We start from the raw sequence: 22,344 nt of genomic DNA on the forward strand, positions 1-22,344 counted from the left end.
GTATCTGATTTATTTTTATGAGTCACGAAACTACTTAAACTATTGAGTGATTCAAAAGTGGGACGTGAGAGATCAAAAACAAAAATGCTTCAAAAATTAGTTAGTAAATCATTTTTTAGAATTATTTAGTCAATATTTTTGATTATAAAATAATACAATTCATTTTTGATTAATACTTTGATTGGTACACTTTTCAGTGTAAACATAAAACTGTATTAAACTTTGGTTTACACTTTATAGCATTAATAATAAAAAATAATAATAATAATAATAATAATAATAATACACTAATAAACAACAGCGTTCAAACACCTGAGAATACTACAGACTAACAAATGTGATTTAAGCTGAATCCATGGAAACAAACTGCCTCAAAACCTCACAAACCTCGTTGTCGAAGCAAGCCTGGAATGCTCAATGTTCTCAGTGTATTATGGCTCACAATTTGGCAGTGGAACTGAGGTAAGCTGAATAAGGAGGGTTCTCAGGGCTCAGGGCCAATCACAGCTCTTTTATGCAGCTAGCGAGCACAAGGAAAGAAAGCACAAATGCACAATTAATTCATTCACAGTTTATGTCACATGTTCAAAACCAGTGGAGAATTTGGTCCCAGCTTTTCCAATTTAGACATAACTGTATACTAAAACCTCCTGACATTCACACATACAGATAAGTGCAACAGTTACCTCACCTGGTGTGTACAAACTATAAACAAAATTTCTACAAAACAAACAAAAACAAACAGCATTACAGATACATATATATCATGAACACTAATAATAAGGGTTTGATGAGTATATTTTTCTGCACAGTCCTCAGTTATTTGGTGGCTACCTAAAGTCATACTCCATTAGATAAGTGCTGCATACTAACAACAGCTGGGCACTAAAGCAATAAAGATAATTGTCACTAAATAACTTTTTCCTCAATAGGAACCTGAAATACAAACAATATCATGTCTGTAGAACTTATTCTGTCCATTTTTGACAGACATGTCTTGTATTCAGGTTTACTTCCGCAATTCTCTGACATGCATTTAGACTTATCCTGCTGGAGTATAAAACATTCTCCATAACCACACTACCAAAAAGGTGGAGCATGACTACAGAAAAAAAGAGGTAGTTCAATTCCAGAGTATGCACCCACACACCGGTAAAACACAGTGTTTACTGTGAGTCTAATACATTTCTGTTAATGCCATGATCCTCAAACTGGGACTCATCAGTAATAAGTCTTTTTTTCCCGTCATCTGCTGTGAAATACTGGTGTTCCTTAGCCCATCACAACATTTGACCTCATTTCCTTCTTTTGTGGTTTAGAGGTTGTATCTGATCATCTCAGAAAACTAGGCATGCTTTACTTAATCCTTGTGCAGATATAAAGCTTTCTATATGTATTTAACAAATGCTTTACATGCAGTGAAGTTGCTGGTCTCTCTTTTCCAAAGCTTTATGTATCGATTTCATGATGATGTAGTCATTTTTTATCTGACTAATCATGCTTTGGATGCAACTGATCCAGTTTTTGTAAAGTGCTTTATAGTGCAACGCACTGCATGTTTCACTCTAGTCATGATTTGATGCCTCTCTTGGCTCAAAACAACACTTTATCTTCTGACACTTTCCCTTACATTCAATGTCACATTTCTCACTATCACAGTGCTAAGAAATCTTTTGCAGAAAACTTGAGAGAAATAACAGATGAACAACAGCTGTAGGTTGAATTAGTTATCTGGGTGTCTTCTGAAGTCATGCATTAGTGGAAAGAAAGCTTAAGGAAATGTGGCAGCTTCTATAAAAGAGTTCATGTGAGTGTCAATGGTGCTTAATTGCTTGAGTAGTGCAAATATAGATTTATTTATTTTATTTACATCAAGTCATGACAGAATCTCAATGTGGCCTCAGATTCTACAGTTTTAAAAAGGACACATTTACTTTTAGGGCTTTGTTGTATATACTTTAGTTGCAACTTTACAAGTCTTCATACTTGCCTTTCTTGGGTTGTTACTTTTTTTTTTTTTTCTTTGCACATCGCTGCCACCAACTGCCAATTACTGGAAGAGAATAAAAGCTTTTTTGCTAATATTTGGGCTTTTAAAAAACAGAAGCTCCCGGGTCAGCATCTCCCTTGGCAGCAATATTAGATAGCAGGCATTGCTACTGTAATAGATGAACTAAAGCTTTGCAGTGCAGTGATAATTAGAGCATGTCATAGTTCTTATTAGCCTACAGACACATGACACACCATCATGTTTGTGACAAGCCAGCATATTTTTATTACAGTGATCGATTCAATTAAGACCCCTGTTGAGTTCTAAACGGTGCCTGTCAGAAAGTAAAAAAAACAAAAAAAAACAACAACAACAAACTTGAATTTCTGATTTTTGTATCGATAGTTTTGAACAATGCTATAAGTGTAGAGGTGAAACAAACACAAAAATGTACTGTACATAATAGTTTTAGTTCAGGGTTCAAAGATCCAAGTGCGTCTTTTTAAAATGTGTATTTTAATTTTTAAAATCTTTCAAACCGGCATAACTGTTTCAAGACAAGAAAGGAGATGGTTGTAAATATTGGTCCGAGTCTGCAGATGCTCATGTCAGAAAAATAAATCAGCATACTAGCAACATGTTGGATTATTGTCAAGACTTGAGCCGTTTTCAGATCTCATTTTTCCAACCTGGTCCTCTGTGAGATGATACTGTCCCTTCTGCAAGCAACTAATCAGTGTTTAGACATGTACACCATACAGATTTATTTCCCTTGAGCACACCTGCATTACCTATGAGAGTATGATATGCACAGTCCTATTTGCAGAAAAGATAAGTCATTACCATCCTATGTTCTCACACAAGTCTCTTGTGTAACAAGTTGAAGCCTGAGGTGTCATTTTGTTCAACTGAGTCATGAGGATGAAAACGGCACTCTAATGTTCGCCAGAGGCAGCTTCTCAAATGCATGCACATGCAGTCATGTTCGTCCCTTAATCCCATGTATTACAATGGCATGTCAGCAAAGCAACATGCAAATAAATAACTGCGCATTCTTCATTGTGTAATTCTCTATTCAAACTGACTACATCCACACAAAACTGAAGAACAAAGCGTGGGCTGCGGTCTGCACTGACAAAGCCCGAGTGAAACGGTGTGTCTGAACTCTTCCCCACTCCACCGTGGGAGTGGGTGAAGAGCAGGGGTGATGCAAGCTCAGGCAGTGGCAAATTCTCATTTCCCTGCTTCAAAAAGCCAGCAGCTCTGTAGTGTTTTGTGCCCTGCCAGTCGAGGCTTTCCCTCTGCTCCACTGGTGAATACAACCTGACCCAGAATCCACTGCGGGGGAGCTGCAAGCGCAGACTGCAGGGCTCGCCTTCTGTTCAGTCTCTGCTTTCATGTGGAAGTGAGAGTGGGCACTTGTCTATGGTAGTACCTTTGTGGGTGTAGGGTGTTAGATTTGTATTGTTGATTGTCATTTATGCTTAGAAATATTTACTTATATATGCTTATAGAGTTTTGTAATTAGTTGTAGATTGGTAGAGGTTTTGATCCTTGATAGTCTGCAAACTTTGTGTGTATTAGACAGCACTTTGGGAGCATGAGAGGTCATACCGTGTCTTATTGTTTTATGGTAGGATTAACGTAGTTGCGTCTGTTCTAGTCTAAGTGCTCTTTGTTTAGATGAACTGCAGGACTTCCTCACCGTGTTATCTAGGATGAACCATCTAGGGTGAGGGGGAGGCTACCCTCTTCCTGACCAAGGATGTTTGACCCTTTGATCAGCAGGCCACACACACACACACACACACACACACACACACACACACACACACACACACACACACACACAGGCAAGGTACTCTTTGTGTGTATGTAGACGTCATATGTTAATGAACTTATGCATATTCATGTAACCTCAATAAAAGGACAGTGTATGGGAGAACGGACGAGAGCAACTGGGGTCAAGCGAAGGAACGGTGCCTGTCCGGTTCTCTCCCGTGCACGAGAAACATGAAGAAGCTTGCCTACTTGTGTCTTGCTTTGCAGTGTAATTATATTGCCTTCAACGTTCCAGCGGATGGGTTCAAGCTACAAACCTATCATTAATTGGTCCTTCGAGAGCCGGAGCCCTGGAATCGCATTCACCGAGGGGAGGAGAGGCACGCTGAAAGACTGACGTCAGCCAGGAAGTTCCTGTGGATTCACTGTATGTCTTTTCTCCTCGATGAATGGCGATTGGCGGGATTCGAGGCTGATATTACACGCTAAGCAACACCGAGTAAGTTTAGAGTCCAACTCTATAACTGTACGTCTTCGCCGCTCAGTGGGGCGTTGTCCGTGGCCGCTCAGTGGGGCTAAAATTCGCCGTCTAAGTGGGGCGATGTACAAAGCCGCTCAGTGGGGTTTTTTGTACAGAAGCATTAAGTCGCAGAGTTGCGCAGTTCGAACTTTTTTTGGTTCGCCGTCTTAGTGGGGCGAAATACAGACCGCTGTGTGGGGTACTGTAGTGAGTTCTCCACCGCTCAGTGGGGTGTTGAGAAGTTCCGCGGGGTCCAGATTGTGCTGGACAGTAGGCCTATTTTGTGTTGTTGTCATTGTCGTCGTCGTTGTTGTTGTTGTTGTTGTTGTTGTTGTTGTGTGTGAGTGTGTGCGGAGCAGAGCATGTGGTCTGTGACACCGACTGTTGTTGTTATCATGGGTTTCTAAGCAACCAAGAGTGAGTTGGAGGGAGACAGACGTTTGTGCTGGACTTTGCTCCTGGCAGCTGACACAAAATGTTTATTCTTTAGCTTGCCCTGATCGACAACAGCCTGTGTGCCAGACCATAGACGTAATTGAGGTGGATAGTTGTTAAAAGTAATCTACATTAAGCTTGTGGTTGCTTAAATTCAGTACAATGACATGTGAGGTGAAATGATATAGGTAAATATTTAAACTAATGAAGTGCATAGAGGCACTTGACCTGTGTGAAAGACTGTCGTCTTGTTATGAGCCATTGTTGAGATATGGAGCACACCTGTGAAAACAACTAATATGCTGAACCCTGTATGAAACATCTAAAAGTACATGATGGAGAAGCTGAATTGAATATGAAAGTGTAAGACTTTGCCGCTGTGGGCAGAGCAACTACTGTGTGATGTTGCGTTGCAGTTTTTTTTCTGAGCTGATGAGCAAGCTACACATTATCAGATCAAGAGCTGTCTGAGAACTACTCAAAGAGAGGGAAACAGCGCTATGATAACTGTGATAACTGGAGTGTGCAGCGTTTCCATGAGCAGTTTTCCTGCATCTTGACTTGTGTGTAGAGTGTTCATAACATCAGCATCATGTTTTTGTTTATTTGTTTGTTGGGTTGAAAAATAGTTAAATAAACTGGTGATCATATTTACGGATCACCATGGCACATATCATCAGCCATGTGATTTATTTTTGCAGATGACAAAGTGAGTGTGAATGTGTCTGATGTCACAGTGTTTTTGTGCGCTGTGTAAAAGTAATTGCCTTTGATTGTGAGTGAGAGCGGTGATTCTGCAGGTCACCAGCTATTGTAACGAAAAAAAAAGAAAAAAAAGAGTGAAAAAGAAAAATCATAGGAAAAAGGTTTTGTGTTGATCAGCCAAAAACAACTACAATTTCATTTTCTGCTTTTAAGAAAAGACTGTTCACAAAAACACACAGAGAGAGAGAGATGTGTGTTGATTAAGCAGTGATGATAATAATGAAATGTCTTAGTTTGTCACTTTCAGGTGAAAAGCAGACCTGAATCAATTTTCCACATGCAGCTTGGAAATAGCTGAGACCCATGTTGACGAACAACAAAACCAACTGGTATGTTTGAATGTCTATTCTACATACATTTGGACTCTGGTCCTATGGACAGTGATGGAAACAACTGGAAGAGACATTCATGACGCCCTGCAGAGCTTAAACCACTCTGCAGAGAGACATGTGATGTGCACACCCGGAGGAAGCACCACCAAGCTGAGATGTTTTTGGAAATGTTATCTTCTTATTTTCACTATTAAATTAACAATTTCTTTGTTTGTGGGATGCAGTTTGCCATGAGATGAGATCAATGAGGAATGGGATAACTGCTAATACATTTGTTAAACTGTGTACCTTTTCAGTAATTTAGGGTGATTTGACATATGCTGAGTATAAAAATGTTTGCATTGAAACTGTCAGACATGAGGTATTCATACCTGGGAACTTTTCAAGCATAAAGGTCAAAAAGGGGGGAAATGTTAGATTTGTATTGTTGATTGTCATTTATGCTTAGAAATATTTACTTATATATGCTTATAGAGTTTTGTAATTAGTTGTAGATTGGTAGAGGTTTTGATCCTTGATAGTCTGCAAACTTTGTGTGTATTAGACAGCACTTTGGGAGCATGAGAGGTCATACCGTGTCTTATTGTTTTATGGTAGGATTAACGTAGTTGCGTCTGTTCTAGTCTAAGTGCTCTTTGTTTAGATGAACTGCAGGACTTCCTCACCGTGTTATCTAGGATGAACCATCTAGGGTGAGGGGGAGGCTACCCTCTTCCTGACCAAGGATGTTTGACCCTTTGATCAGCAGGCCACACACACACACACACACACACACACACACACACACACACACACACACACACACACACACACACAGGCAAGGTACTCTTTGTGTGTATGTAGACGTCATATGTTAATGAACTTATGCATATTCATGTAACCTCAATAAAAGGACAGTGTATGGGAGAACGGACGAGAGCAACTGGGGTCAAGCGAAGGAACGGTGCCTGTCCGGTTCTCTCCCGTGCACGAGAAACATGAAGAAGCTTGCCTACTTGTGTCTTGCTTTGCAGTGTAATTATATTGCCTTCAACGTTCCAGCGGATGGGTTCAAGCTACAAACCTATCATAGGGTTTCAATGTGATACTCGCTACAAGTATAATTAAAGCAGTAGGATAATTAGGCCTGCAAAAGTCTGTCATTCCCATTTTTACTTCTCTTTGACTATTTCACTCACAGATAGGGATGGGTACCGGTATCCGGAGCCATTATGGCACATTTTGGTGCTTTTTTTTCCTGAGATGTCATACACTTTGGATTCTAGCCAATCATTTTACCTTTCCAAGGATAGTAGGCGGGCCCAGGTATGTATGTTCTTTTAAAGCAGAGCGACAGATTAAAAATGCCCAAGGTGAAGCGGTCAAAAGTCTGGCTGTACTTCACAGCAAAAGATGCAAACTCAGCAGCCTGCAACAAGTGCTTTAAGGTGATACTGTGCAAAGGAGGTAACACCTCGAATCTGATGAAACACCTGGCGACGTATAGCGTTTTTTTTAAATTAATGCATGTAAGGTGAACTAGCAAAGACCGTCGTAGTTACATGCGGCTGTCTTCTTGTTTGATGGCAGATACTCCCTTCACCCTGGCCAAAAAGGCTAAAGCTAAACATGAGAGGTTTTTGGACAAAGTTTGTGTTTTCTATTCTTTAAGCACCGGTTCGAGCACCGGTTCGAGCGCCGTTTAAGCACCGGCACCGTTTCAAAAGTACTGGTTTGGCACCGGTATCGGATAAAACCTAAATGATACCCATTCCTACTCACAGATACGGTCTACATCACCACCCTCCGTCCTTTCACTTGTCTTACTTCCGGTGCTCTGTCATACTCACTCACTATTCACCACTAAGTGCAAACTGGACCCGTTACCAATCAGTAATATTTGAATAACACAACTATAATGAAGAAAAATGCTTCATTTGCACGTCTTAATGTTCCTGTTTATCAAGTCTGACTATTTTGCACAGCATGTGTTGTTCTTTAGGTGATTAACTCCGTCTCACTGCCAGCCCTCAGTGGTTTCACCAGACACAGAAAAATATGATGCTTTTGGTGATTCCCCCTTTTATTGCAGAAAACACGCTGAGAACTGACACCCACAAAAAAAAAACCAAAAAAAAAACAACACATTTTTGACTAATAATTAATTGTCTTTATGAAATTGCTTGTAAGAGAGATCTTACAAGCAATTAGCAATTAGCCTCAATAAAAGGATTTAGTAATAATAAAGTGCTAATTCACAACAACAACGATCTCAGAAGAGTTTTATATTGTAAAGGCTCTATAATATTAACTCATTCACTGCCAGCCATTGGCAGTGAATGAGTTAAACCCATTGACTCATTCACTGCAATTGACGGCTATAGACGTCAATGGCAGTGAATGAGTTAAGAAGAAAATCCCAAAAATAAGAAAATCTCCTATGAATGAGCACTTGGAAACGGTGGGAAGGAAGAAATTCCTAAATTTTGCATCATAGTTATTACCACTTTCACCATTTTTTGGAGTATGAAGTGATTTCTTGGCTGGAGTGCCAAGTTAGCTAGTAAGGAAAGTGAATCCAAAGCAATATTTCACATAAAGCTGCATTATAAACTAAAAAAAGTAGGGAGACTTGTGCTTGATATATTATTTCTTTGTTATAACAATGCTTCTTGGAAATATATTTTATACAGTTGGAAAGCCTGTTTATTTCCCCCTAAACTGTGCCACATTTGTAAGGAAAATGCATTTGAAAAAATGATAAATAAAAATATAAGTAGTTTTCATGCCCTTCCAGGAAATAGCTGGAAATAGCATAAAAGTTGTAAATTTTTGCATGTCAATAAGTGAGATAAGTATTTAATCCCCTATAACCTGCAAACAGATTGCCATCTCCTGACTTCAATTTGTAATGTGAATAAAGTTTGTCCCCAGAGTTAATTTTTCCCATTAAGTCCTCTCACTCTTTAGTTTTGCCCACCACCATGGGCAAGACTAAAGAGCTGTCAAAGGACATCGGGGACAAGACTATAGACCAGCACCAGATGAGAACGAACTACAAGACAATTAGGAACAACTTTGGTGAGATCTGTGTTAGCAACAGAGTTATGTCATTTTATGGGGGGATCAGCCACAAGTGCAGTTTTATTTCTAAGATTAGAGAGATCTCATCATCTAATAAATGCATGTAAAATATTCACACAGCCCAAAACAGAACTAAAAATGTAAGCTTTGAGTGCAGTAAACTTTAGTCTTTTTAAATTTTCTCTCTTCATGCTCGGGATTATTAAATTTGATCCTTTGACGTGCATGCAGGAAAAACACTTGACATGTTGCATTCATACCTAACGTGTATGTAACCTGCATGGAAAACTTGAGTTGTAAGTAACAGATTAACAAATACTTAGTAGAAATTTTTCATTTGCACTGCTAAGCTTTAGCTGCTGATAAGCAAGTAGTTTATATACAGAAAATCTTTCCAAAAAAACTTTTCATTTAGGTTACTTTTACATTTGCTAATATATTCCAATTCACTTGCACCTTTCGTGCATCACTGTCTATGAACGTTGCTTTGTTGACTACAAAAACATTTGGAACGAAGGAGAGCTTCAACTCAGCCTTTGAGAGTTTTCATAACATCCCAGGGCCAATTAGGAAAGTTCTGCAGCAACAAAGCTGAGATGAAACCTTCTTCCATCATATGTATGCTTAGCATTACTAATGAGTACCACTCTAAAAATGTTAGTGAAAAGCTCCAAAACACATGAACAGCATTCCACAGAACCCCCTACAGCTGATTTATGATGTGAGACTCAGAGATAACTGAACAACAAAAGTCTCCAAATGACTTTTTTCCTTTACATTAATATTTTAATGTTAATATTTTGACTGCAGTTTAAGAACAGCTGCATGCACAGAGGGAGCCTGCAATAACTGCACAGGAAAACCATGAGACACAAAGCAATCAAAAAGATCCTTTTATAAATATGCAGGTGCATACTAAATGAGCATGGCACGAGTTTCTTGTGGGACTGTGTGTTTTAATGTGTGCTGGTAAACAGTGACTGTGACTCATTTGGCCCTGGGTGGCCCTGTCAGGCCTCTTTTCTTGCCACTGACTGAATGCTGCTGGTTCTGTAAACATAGACAAATGTATCCTACAGGAGTGCCGCCCTGCAGCTCCCCCATGCCTCAAACTAATGAATTTTTAAAGACAGCATCAATCAAACTGCAGGCCAGATCAATAGACCATAGAGTGGATTTCGTCAGCACTGCAGAGAAAGGTTTTTGGTATAAACATTGTTTCCACTGTCAAGCGACAAGCACCCTTTCACTTCAGCCAAGCTCCACAGTTACCAAGGCAGTCAACGAAGAGTATAGCAACAGGACTAAGGCTGCTCTGTCCAGTAATAGAATCTTATTAAAGAGCTTAAGTGCTTATGATGGCAGGGTGTCTTCTACACAGTACTGTTTGTCTGGCAACATGGTTAATTAGGACATCTGATATCCACTCAGTCAGACCTTCACCACAGTAGCTATTGACCATCATCCATTTCATTTAATTAGAATTACAGCTGAGCCTGGGCCTGTCCAGCAGTGTCATTAACTAGCAGCGTACCAGCAGCGATTTACCAAGAAATCAATACACATTTATTTGGATGATTTGAGTATTTGGTACAAACTGAGCTACCACACACAGAACATTGCCAGTGTTTTTATTTTCTTTTAAGTCACAGATGGCAAACTGTACTTGTGGCTACAGATGCAATAAATGGGTGGAAAAATATGAGACAAAGATATAAAACTTCCAACATACACAAGTGGAAAAGGCATGTAAACCTTCAGTGATAAATGTGAAGGTAAAATTAGGATTAAGCGTTTTCAGTGGAATGTCAGTGACGTGTGAGTGGGTGCCCTGCTTTTAAGTAGATAACACCGATCCATAAAAAAAAAAAAAAAAAAGTCCAATCTTCACAACACATATCTAATGATGTGGCATGTCACTTCAGAAAGTGGCTTATTTTTGTTAGGCTGGAAAAGGTTATACAACCATAACAAAAGAGTCTCGACCAATTTGCAATCAGACTGTGCAGAAATGAAAGAAGTTAAAGTCCTTTGTTAACCTCCACAGAAGTGGTCGGCGAACTAATATGACTTCAAGAGCAGGGCTTGCAGCAGTCTGGGAGATCACAAAGGAACCCAGGACAGCTTCAAAGCAACTAAAAGCTTCTCTAACATTGTATAATTCCAGGAGACTGCTGTCCATCTGCAGATTTCTAAAGATTTCCCTTTTAAGAGCCAGATTGTTTGAGAAATATTTTATTTTAAATTGAGGCTAAAACACAACTTTTTAGGTTTAAATGAGAAGCAGTGAAAGGAAAACACTGCAGTCTAGTAGCGTTTTCCTTCTTTGAAACCATTCCGTAAGTGGCTTTCTTATGATTTGTTTATGTGCTGATGCATGCATGCATGCATGAGCCAGCACTACCTGCCATCACTCAATTTTGAATTAAACCAGCAAATTATAAGGAAAAATGAACAACTTAAAGGTAATGCAAGTTGTGCTATAACAACACAAATCACACAAGCTATTCCACTAAAAAATGGTTACAGCAGAATAAAGTTGATGTTTTGGAAAGGTTACAAATGCTGTAAGAAAGTCTGAAACAAGCAGCTCAAATCCCTCCTATCTGATGTGCAGGAATAATAGACAGTTACAGGAAATGCTGAGCAGCAATTTTGGTATAACAACTCAGTTCTGCCATATAGTGAATGCAAAGGTTCACATACAGAGTTATAATACTGTATCATACTTCTCCTTAAGGAATTAAAAGTCTCCAAAGTTGGTTTTTCCCCCCATTTATTAAACTGGGTTCTATTTTTCAGGATAAATTCCAGTTACATATTTTACTTATTAAAGCATATGATGTCCACAAATGTCAGCAGTTCCTATATCCAACCTACTTTCATGAATACTAAACAGATGGTAATGCTATTAAGTTGGTAAAGAAATCTCACGCAGGCCTAGCTGCCAACTTTTAAATGTTGACTGGCAATACAAGTGATTTTGAATTTTCCAATATTTTTTTCATCTTCTTACTCCTTATATTTCACAAAGCTTTAATGTATTCATACTGGATAATTATGGTTATTACTAGTCTAGTCTAAGCAATCTAGGTTAAAAGCATGGTACCAATTTCGGGTTAACTCTGCATTATGTTAATTTATCCATCCGTGCAGGTCCATCCACTCTAACTTCCTATATGAATAGTAAAGTAGTGGATCTATCAATTTAAAGTCTTGGCTTTCTCATCTTCTCACTCTCCCTTCGGGTTTTGGGAAGCAAGAAATTGCTTAAAGATTAAAGGACAGAATCTAAGCAGGAAGCAATTTCTCAGCTCTCTGGTGCAGTGATAAGAAATCGAGACGGGAGTAATCCCTTATATCAAATTTGATTCAATTTAATACAATTAGATGTAAATGTTGGGAGGAATACAAAAGAGGCAATATCATTAAAAAAGATAAATGGACAGAGACGTGCAGTTAGAAAATGAAGTGAAATGAGAAAGAAAGTAAGTAGAAATATTCATTTGTTAGTTGTATTACTTTTCAGTCATAGTGTCTATTAAAAAGCAAAAGTAAACTGCTGAGGAATTGGAAATATGGAAAATGTACACAGAGCTCACAGAAATAACGGGCTAATTGGGGAACACAGTAGACAGATGTCTTAATAAAAACACACAGTTCTGCCTGCAAGCTGGAAATCCCATGTGAAGTCAGGAGGAACAAAGGACAGGGTCAAAGCACGTGGACAGTTCAAAAAGCTGGAGGCTCTATACGACGCTGAACAAAGAACAATTTCCAGGACGCCCTTGTCCTATAATTTCCCTGCCTTTAATAAAAAACATATTTGAGATATTCCAAGTCTGCAGTGACTTGATCTCGACTCAGATTTCAAAATTACATTTCAGCCTTTTGCCTCTGGCTCACAGAAACTGCATTCCCCATGATAATGTTTATTAAGAAAAAAGAAACTCACAAAGACCACAGTCGGGTGAAGATCTAAAGAAACCTCCTCTGATAAATGACTTACGTTGTATGTAAGCTTTACAAATGTGAAGTGAATTTTCTGCTGGTTACGTCGAATTACAGCAGGCTTCGCCTCAGATGAGTGAACAGAGCGTAAAAACTGAATGTCTGCAGAGGCAGGACCGCATTAACCATCTGAAATGAGTAGTTCTACTACTGTAACGTGGATTTAAACACGGCACCAGAGTTTCTCTATGCATCTTTTAAAACTTATATACAGTGTGCATTTAAAGGAGACACGTGACTGATGACATCAATCATTAAATTGTCCTCAAAAGGATTTTCGGGTCAATTTTCATAACTAAAATGTAACATTAATTCAATATACATGTTTCATGTAGTGCTATCCATCTATTATAATGCTGATTGTGTGGTGGCACAGGCCCATGTTAATTAGTGGACTTGCCTTTTCTTTCCTCTTTTATTTCTTCATACAAGTCTTTCAAGTTGTTTTTATGTTTGAAATGGGTAAATGCAGAAAACAAATAGATAACTAAAGTAAACATTTTTCTAAAAATATAATATAAAATAAAATACTAATGCCAAAATGCCAATCACTAATCATTTTGGTCCTCAGACAAAGCAAGGGGTCAATTTAGGTCTGGTGGGTCACCGGTTTGTAATACACGAGCAGAAAACCTGCAGAGTGCACAAAATCAGAACCTCCACTAAACACAAAATGATCATAATTAATACACCTGTGCTTTCCTTCTGTGAGACGATAAATTGTCTATTATTGTATTCTCTCACATTAAATGTGACTCAGTGCCTTTAATATTATTGCACAAATATACAATAAAAAACTGAATTCTCCTTTTTAAAGTAGATTTTAGCTCAGCCTAAAGAGAAACAAAGAGACAGTAGGCTCAGAGAGCAGCAGCGCAATAAAGAAAATAGCTGGTTTCACTCTAAAATGATCATCTACACACATATCACACTGGCATCAAACTATTAAGATAGATGTCATTTATGATGGCAACAAGCATTTACAATTTACTTTATTAGGTGCACCTGTTTAACTAGTAGGAAAGATGAGAAAGCAGAAAAGCCATGATCACTGGTGTCAGACGGACTGGTTTGAGCATTTTAGAAACTATTGATCTGCTGGGATTTTCCTGCACAAACATCTCTGGCGTTTACAGATAATGGTCAAAAAATCCACTGAATGCACAATAAAAACCCTGAAGATGGGTTATGCAAGCAGAAGCCCATGTGAGGTGTCACTTTTATCAGCTAAGCATTGTTTAAATGCCACAGTTAACCCGAGTATTGTTCCTGACCATGTCCACCAGTTTGATAACTGGACTGCTTCTTATATAGCACTTTTCTACTCTCCCGGAATACTCAAAGCCACAGTGACCCAGTCACACAAGCACTGTCTTCCAAGTTTCTTAGTGATTCCTAACTACCATTCATACACATTGGACACGTCGGAGAGCAATTTGGGGTTAGTATCTTGTCCAAGGATACTTGGCATGCAGACTGGAGGACCCAGGGATCGAACCAATAACCTTCCAATCAGTAGATGACCTGCTCTGCCTCCTGAGCTACATCTTCTGATAGCTTCTTCCAACAGGACAAAACATGTCACAAGGCTCAAATCATCTAAAACTGGTTTCCTGGACATGACAGTGAGTTCACTGCACGCCACTGTACACAGTCACCAGATCACAATCCGGTAGAGCACCTTTTTGATGTGGGGGAATGGCATTTACATCATGGATATGCAGCCAACAAATATGCAGCAACTATGTAATGCTATCATGTCAATATGGACCAAAATGTCTGAAGAATCGTCCCGTCAGCTTGCTGGCTCTATCCCGTTTAAAAAAAAAAAAAATACAAAATAAAACAACTATCATTTACACAGTGCAGAAGACAGAGTTAAGAGTTAAATAGTGCCATGGTGCATTACAACAGATTTTTTTTGCATTATGCATTAGATATGTAAACAGTTTTCTAAAGTGCCACCTCTCACACTCCTGGCTTTCCTGTGCCTTGCTAAAATTTAGGATGCTTCAAACCCATTTTCCCCCTTTTAAATGTAGGGAAGACACCATGCTTATATTAACTGCCCTGTGCACAGATTCAGTAGCTGAGACACACACGCGCACACACACACACACACACACACACACACACACACACACACACACACACACACACACACCAATCCAATCATTTCTACTGTGAGGATATTTTCATTTTCACGTTTGTAAAAGTACACCCTAAAAGCTGTTAAGCACACCAATGTAGAATCTGGTCTCTCTAATCAATAAAGACTAAATATGACAAAAGGCAACCTGGTAACATTGAAGGCACATTTTATTGAACCAAAATTTGCTTGAGGGACTTATTGCACAATTACTGTGGTGTTGTTAGACAAATCATCATTACACATGGACACATGTTTGTGAAACCTTATATCAATAGAAGCCTTTATAGAAATGACCCTCTCTCAAATATGCCAGGCCTCGTTTATTCCTGAGCCAGTTTGTTCAAATGAATCTCCTAAAAAAAGAACCTTTATTCTGGTGGTATTTACAAGATGGCAATTCACATTTTTAGTATTTAAGGTCAGGTCACATGATGGTATTTCAAATACATGTAATCTACAAATACTAGAATCATGCAGTACCCTAAAATCACCCTTTAATCTGCAGCAAAAGCAACAAAACACTTGCCTTTTTTCTCTGTTTGCCTACCAAAAAAGGGATTTCTGCACTACTGAGGAGACTAGGATGAGCACAATAAAGAAGCAGAGCCGTTTGGCTAAAAGCCTGCTCCATTCTGTGATTCTCAAGGACAATTCTATGTCCTATCCTCCACCGATTCCTGCACCCTTTATCTACGCCCACCCTACCAAGCTCCATTGTGTTGTTCTCAGTTGCAGAGAACTTCCTGCAATTCCAGCTGCTTATAAATCAGAAAGCCATGTAAGCCTTTGGAGCAGCAGGGGCTGTAGATCCCTGGAGTAAAGCTGGGAACATTCAAGAAAAAAAGTTTTTCTTTGGGTCTCTCTCTTTTTAAGTTCCTCGTCACAGAAAATTGTCTTTTTAAACATTTGAAAAGCTAAAAGAATTTTATAAGCAGCACAGGTCTTACAAAATAGGGTCATTAAAGGCAAAGTATATCATATGGTAGCTCTGTGTGGAAATACTCGATATATCGATTCCAGTGATTCAGTCACGCCCAGCCATAGTTTACATGATGAGCTGAAACATTCTGTTCAGTTCAGGAAGAAAACACAGCAAATAAAGATAAACCTTTATTCTATTCTTGTTGTCCATATAACAAAGCCTTCCACCATTAATAACAGATATAGTGCCCTGGCACCAGGGACCTCAAGATCAAACTTATTCTTTATAATAAATTGTTATGACGAGGTAACTAAAGCTTGCTTTCTATTCAAGTTGAGCACTTTCTACTACAAATCTCATTTACCCAGAGCTTTTATCTATATTTTTCTAATGTGCACATACAAATGCATCAAAATGTAAAGTTGCATTCAGGGGGAGACTACGGGTTCAGTACTTCAACATGCAGACTGGAGACTTCACTATACAGACTGGAAGAGCTGGGGGATTGATCAACTGACCTTCCAATTGATAGATTACCCACTCTACCATCTGAGTCACAGCTGGAATTGAGGAACATAGAGGCCTGAACTACCTGCAACAGCAACTTCTGTATGAATGACACCAAATGTACCTTCTCTAAAGGAAAACATTGAGTCTGGCTTTGGTTTGAAAGTAGCTTAGGAGAACAAACTGTTCTGGTAACACCTGTTCAAGTCCCTGGGGAATTAGATACCATCCAAGCCTTTATATTTTTACAGTTTTTATTTTCAACACCAATGATGACTCTGATGTAATGTAACAGTCTGTCAGCACTGATAATCTTCTCGCAGTGGTCCTTAATTTCCTTGTAATCCTATTTCAGTCTCTGCTTCACTGTATAGTGCATGAAGCAAAGATTTCTCCATTGTATATAAGCTCATTAAAGACTGGACTGACTTGCTTGTTTTTGTTGGAATGCATTTCACTGTTTGGGCTGTTTTTGCTTCTTTTTAAATGGCATTTATATGTTCAGAAAATTAATGTACACATATGTCTAGACCAATCACAGTACAGCTACATTATTCAACGACCCCGTTTGGCTGAACAAGCACAAACTCCACCGGAGTGTTCAGTGTGTGCTCCCAACTTGTTTTCACTGCCCCCAAGTGGCTGAAAAAAGTGCCCTGACACAAGCCCCTTCAAGGTGTACAGGCTCCACATTTTTCCCATGCAAGTAATTCACTAAATTGTTATAGGCACTACACAGAATTTGTGACTACTGGCTGAAATCAATAGACCATCTCATTCAACTGAAAGATCCACAAATCTTGTAACTTAAAATAAAAACTGCAAGCTGCAAATACATTCAATCCTCTTTGTATTGATGATAGAAGTGGAGTTGTTATGGACTTCTTTTTTTTTTGGCCAACATGTCTAATGTGTAATGATTCTTAAAATACATAAACTCATCTCATGTAACGAGCATTCTCAAACCACTTCAGGTCACTGGGACATTTGGGTTTGCACTTTACTCTTACCTTTTGCACAACATGTTTTGAAGTAAAGCCTCTCTTGTTGTATTTCTGCTTCCCCTGCATTTCTGATACAGATGGTGCTGCCATGCTTTCCTCCCAGCTTCAGAGTGCTGATAAAACAGAGAAAACAAAACTTTTTTTCCTTAAATCTGGGAAGCAATACCACCCCCGCTAAACACACAAGACAGGCATAGAGAATACAATAGGGGGTAGACTGGACAATAACATTTTCCATTATATTGCTGGAGGTGCTTGTAACATTTTTTTTCATCTTTATTTCCAAGCAAACACATTCTCATTTTCTGGCCCGAGCATGTTTGAAAGCAACGGCTCAATTCATATGGGAAAACATAAGGAAAAGTATTAGGTTTGAAAACGTATAGAGAGAGCATTTGATTAAATCTAAAGGATGAAAACAAATTTTATATACCCGTTTATGAAAGCACTGAATTTAATTTGAATAAAATAATATAAAATAACCCTGCAAAAAATTGACAAAATAGATTTTCTGCTTAAACAACCGCACCTGCAAGGGAGGCTGATGGAAACATATTTGTATAGCCGCTCTTTCAGCAGCAGGCATCAAACACAAAGACTGTTGTCAACCACTGATGGTGAAAAATGTTTCCCACCGTTTCCGATTAGGAGACAGCGAGGAATAAATAAAAATCACCAGAGCGCTGCTCTAGATCCACAGATTCGCTAAGACCATCCTCAACCATCCATTACAGAAGACAGACGCCCTCCTCTCCACATGTGAACCCTTAATGACCCTCCATCCCCTGCCCGCAGAGCTGCACAGGGCCACAGGAGTCATGAAAGGGCACAGGGGCTGCAAAAGAAAGCACCTCCTCCTTCCATATCAATCAGCTGAAGGTGGATAATCGCCAGCTACTACCCTTCCTTTACATTTATGTTAAGGGTTCAAGGACAATACCAGAAAGACTAACACGGTGTTTCATTATCGTCAGGAATCGGCTCATGTTCTAAGGTGATAGTGAGGAGAAAAAAAACAAAAGAGTAGCAAGAGAACTGTGCATTTTTTACAACCTCCTGCCGGCAGCAGGACTCTACAGCTGGTGCACCAGTTTGTTACAAGTTCAGGAAAAAAACATAGCAGATGGAGATTTCTGTTACGATACAGTCCATTGGTTCTGATTATGAACAGCAGGCAAACCTTCCCACATTTTGATAGCACAGTAATTGCCGTTTAAGATTCGAGATTTGAGAGGTAGCTTTAGAAAAATCAGTGAATGTCTTACTAGACAGAACCTTAGCCTCACAATATGTCCACAAGAGAGAGAAAAACGCTTAAATGCAGCTAAATGTAACCTTACACATGGTGCCACTTCAAAGCTGGCTGATAATGATCATAAAGTATTGCAAAGGTAAGAGTAAAGTTTGCTTTAACAGACATAAGTTGGAATACTCTACTTCCATGAGAGAAAAGATAAGCAGCTGCCCTCAGGCAAGGTAGATGAATGAGCAGCACATACCGAACGACTTTTTGTGGTTGTGGCTTTGAGATGAAAAATATTTTAGTGAAACTAAGAAAATCGATACTGCGGCTCAGAGTCCAAAAATAAAAAGACTTATTTTAGCCAAAAGCTGGCCTAGTTCTCTCTTGCCAGTCAGTGAATTCACTACTGTGCAGGGATAAACTTCAAAGATGCAGCTATACCAGGATGCAGCACAAACACCTAATGATGCACGGCAGTGACTGACAGGATTGCTCAAACATAAAGCAGCTTTTACTGGCTCTATGCTGAGGTACTCTGCTTTTAATGTTAATTTCCAAATTCAGAATAATCATCTCTGCCAGTGGTATGGATCAGCTCCGATAAAGTAGAACACACAGTGGATGTAAGACATTAATATATGAGAAACACCACCAGACTGCAGTACCAGTGTTGGATTGAATGACAAAAAACACATGTTACAACTTTGCACAGGGGCCATGCCTCTTAAGGTTGTACTCTATTAATTATTCTCCAAGTCTGGGATGAGAAATGGCCCTCTACAACTTTAGTATGGACTGAAAGAGCTGCAAAAGTTGCAGGTAGATCATATCATCAGGGGATTTGTCATTTATCAGGGTATTGTGGATTCTTGAAAACTTTTAAGACTTAAGATCCACGTTGTCTTAAAAGTTTTAAATGCCATTCTTTAAAAACAGCCTTCCGGCTAAAATTGAGATCGTGCTGTTTCACGGGTCACTAATAAAGGAAATGTATTTATTCAACTCGATAAGGAGAAAGCACACCAATGACTCAATATTCAAAACTAGTTGTAATTAGATATTTAAAAAGAAAGATAATCCTTACATTTTATGATGATTTTAATAGGGAAATGTGTAACTGACCAAAAGTCAGACAAAACAGAACAAAGCAAAACGGACAGCATTTTGACACGTAACGGCAAAAAGCTTTCACAAAACTCCTGTGGTTACATTAATTATGGCTTTAGTCTGCTGTTTGTTAAACAGAGCCACACTATGGCACATGTTTGCTTTTCCAGACGACTGACTGGAATGAAGCCGCTGCTAATTAATGCTATTAGTTCCACCTATGCTTCTCTGGCCATGAAAAACACAGCAAGGGTCTAAAATGCAGATACAGTGGTGAGCGAAGCTAGAGACTTATTTACAGAGCACATTTAAAACCAAAAACGGAAGCGCTGATCCTTCTTAACCCAAATAAAAGCCCACTGTGTAGAAGTGTTTAGTGTAAAAATATAAAGACTTGAAGCACGGCAACAGTTTAAACACTTTAATTATGGAGAATAGTCCATTTTACAAAGTGTAGGCTGTTATATAGGCAGACTGTGAGGTATGATCCTTGGCCTTTTTTAATTTTAAATACATTACTGTCTCTGATAAGTATTTGTATTGATCTGCACTATAAAGATATGAATATATTCATTTATGTAGCCCAAAGATGCATCACCAGTTTCATGTGGCTATTTAAATATGGGGACAATTGAATTATTGCTGCTTTCAAGTCTTATCTCATCTTTACTTTTATTTTATTTCCTCAGTTTGTTTTCTATATTTCTAATAAATTTAGATTTTATACCATACTGTTCATACGTCTTGAGCAACACTGCATTTCTTTATATTTTGCTTTCAGCAATTTACTGAAACGTCAAAAAATACATGGAATTACAGTGTATAAAACAACAGCACTTTGATTTGATATGACCAATTTTGTTCTTCAAACCAGCCTGAACTCTCTTGGCAGATTTTCTTGCCATTTCTTCAAGCAGTCTTCAGGAATAGTTCTCCAGGCTTTTTGAAGTACATTCAAAGGTGTTCTTTGGATGTTGACTGCTTTTTGTTCCATTCTCTGTCAAGATGATCCTACAGTGCTTCAATAATGTTGAGGTCTGGGCTCTGAGGAGACCAATCCACAGTCTTCCATTTTATGTTTCTTTTTTTAAATCCAGGTATGAGTCTGTTGGTTTACAGTCATTACTGCTGAAGAATGGAGCTGTGGCCAATCAGATGCTTTCCAGATAGTATTGCATGATGGATCGAAAACTGACTGTAGTTTCCTGCATTCATAATTCTATAATTTTTGACAGGATCTCAAAGAGCACTGACAGCGCCTCCACTGTCTTTACAGACACTCATTTTTGTACCACTCTTCTGACTTCCAACTTATACAATGATAATGACATGAATAAAATTCAAAATTGGATTCAGCACTCTGTGAAACCTGCTGACACGGATTTTCATTCCAATTCATTCCAGTGAATTCTGCATAACTCATGCTTGTCTCCCCGTTTCCTTTCCTTTAGAATAGCTTCCTGACGGCCACTCTTCCACTGAGACCATTTCTGATGGGTTTTTGGGAAAGTATTAAACTGAAGCAATTTGTGAACTTAGAAAACTAACTAAGCTAAAATTTAAAAAGAAAAAGAAAAAATATCCTTAGTTTTAGTATCCATTACTTTGTCTGACGAGGAATTGACGGATATTTTTAGAGACTGTCTACAAGCCTGAGGTAATGGTTTTCAAATCATTTTGTTTTATTGTAATACTTGTACTGATTTTCCCAAATCTTGTTACTAATATGTGCCCTTCATACAATAATAATTAAAAACTAATTTTAAAAAAACCTAAACATTTGGAAACAATAAAACAACTAAACTGAAACAAGAAAATAAATTCTGTAAACTAATTAAAAATGAACTAAATGAAAAAATGAAATCAAATAAAAAACGATTAGAAAATATGCTGACACATGTTTTCAACTAATAGCACTTTGGTATTAAAGAGTATTAGGACCACATAGAGGGAAAAAAATATAGTGATCCTTTTTGAGAATAAAGTCGAAATTTCAAGAAAAAAGTCGAAATGTGCAGATAACAGTTGTTTCGAGACAAAATGCCGCAGCTGCGTGATATCAACATTGTAACTGAATATACTAAATGCGATGAAGTACAAATATTTTCCTGCCTATGAGTATATATGCAGATACATATATAAAGAAAAACGCGCAACAAGTTCTTACTTAAATGTAATTAATTACCTTTACAGGTGTATTGGTAACAGCATCACTAGTAGCCCTAGTTTGCTAATTAGCTTCAGATACTGCAGTAACTTCAGCACGGGACCTGACGGGTGTGCCGAGTCACCTTCGCACAGGTGTTAGATGAGCAGTGAGGGTACGCCACCCAGTGTTAGCTGAACAGCCGTGTGTGTCACACTCGCTGTAGATATATTTCCAAAAGCAGCTTAACAGCCAAGCAAGAGCGCGCCGCACGCACACACGGTTCAAGCCTTCCGCATGCGCGCGAGACTAAACGCTACGCTGTCCGGCGCGCGCTGGGAAAAGTTTGATCATCAGTCACTCAC

General features: G+C 38.6%; 1 protein-coding gene across 5 annotated transcripts in view; it reads right to left on the reverse strand.

Moving 5' to 3' along the window:
- The window catches only part of znf281a (zinc finger protein 281a), a 156,784-nt gene that overhangs the window by 134,001 nt on the left and 439 nt on the right, over positions 1 to 22,344 (reverse strand). For 2 of the 5 annotated variants that reach the window (XM_082529038.1, XM_082529036.1), the window contains exon 2: positions 17,490 to 17,596. The gene's annotated coding sequence lies outside the window, so the exon portion shown is untranslated. Of the gene's footprint in view, positions 1 to 17,489; positions 17,597 to 22,018; positions 22,301 to 22,344 lie in introns of those variants that run through there. The other 3 variants (XM_082529040.1, XM_082529037.1, XM_082529035.1) reach the window with 3 other exon arrangements.

The sequence above is a fragment of the Aulonocara stuartgranti genome (genome assembly GCF_965226115.1).
Source record: "Aulonocara stuartgranti genome assembly, chromosome: 4".
NCBI classification, from domain to species: domain Eukaryota; kingdom Metazoa; phylum Chordata; class Actinopteri; order Cichliformes; family Cichlidae; genus Aulonocara; species Aulonocara stuartgranti.